The sequence below is a fragment of the Etheostoma spectabile genome, unplaced genomic scaffold (genome assembly GCF_008692095.1).
Source record: "Etheostoma spectabile isolate EspeVRDwgs_2016 unplaced genomic scaffold, UIUC_Espe_1.0 scaffold333, whole genome shotgun sequence".
Classification (NCBI taxonomy): domain Eukaryota; kingdom Metazoa; phylum Chordata; class Actinopteri; order Perciformes; family Percidae; genus Etheostoma; species Etheostoma spectabile.
The window spans coordinates 410,156-410,604 of NW_022605586.1; positions in this window are offsets into that span (position 1 = coordinate 410,156).

Sequence of the window (449 nt, forward strand, 5' to 3'; positions counted from 1 at the left end):
GTGATTTTTGTTTTTGATTCTTTTTTATTTCCACACCAGGTATGTGTGAGTGTGTGTGTGAGAAAGTAAAAGAGAGACACAGAGAGAGAGAGAGAGAGAGAGAGAGGGGGGGCAGGGGCAGATGGTGTTTCTCAAATCTGCATTGACTTTAATGAAGCCACCTGACGGTAAAAAAAAAATAATATCTTCTACCTAGCAGGCTAGGCTGTTGTGCTTATATTCAGTTTTACAATATCCAACACCATCAAATACAATGGATAACAGTTCAAATATTTTGGAGTTATAAAAACAGATAGCATCTGAATAATTCCAGGTCCAGGTCACAATTTCATGGAAAAAAACAGTTTATATTATATACACACGCCCAAGAACTTAATGACACAGACAAACTAGTTAATTTAAAGCATTTATTGTTAGAATGCCAATCTTTAATACAGCAAATAATGTAT